Source organism: Penaeus monodon, chromosome 23 (genome assembly GCF_015228065.2).
Source record: "Penaeus monodon isolate SGIC_2016 chromosome 23, NSTDA_Pmon_1, whole genome shotgun sequence".
In the NCBI taxonomy this organism is placed as follows: Eukaryota; Metazoa; Arthropoda; class Malacostraca; order Decapoda; family Penaeidae; genus Penaeus; species Penaeus monodon.
Genome location: NC_051408.1, coordinates 44,431,107 through 44,431,372, shown reverse-complemented (window position 1 = coordinate 44,431,372; position 266 = coordinate 44,431,107). Strand labels below are relative to the sequence as shown.

Sequence of the window (266 nt, the reverse complement as noted above, 5' to 3'; positions counted from 1 at the left end):
TACAAAGATGATGTGATAGATTAAAAATCATTACAGCATCAATCCCTAGCTTCAATGAATGGATGCTTTATCATGGAGGCTGAGGAATGGCTATGTATCTCAGAGTCAGGAGGATGCTCTCATATTCCAAGGCAGTGCATAATATAACCATAATCAGATCTGATGAGGAAATAAATCTTTTACAAACTTTCAAAGAGTTACAGAAAGGGACAGCTTCTCAACACTTGTTTATCTGTCTGTCCATCTACGTCTCACTCCTCACACCC

The 266-nt window shown here is 38.7% G+C and overlaps 1 protein-coding gene across 1 annotated transcript in view; it reads right to left on the bottom strand.

Moving 5' to 3' along the window:
* Positions 1-266, bottom strand: part of LOC119588107 — a gene marked incomplete at its 5' end in the record, with an annotated part of 43,647 nt that overhangs the window by 1,678 nt on the left and 41,703 nt on the right.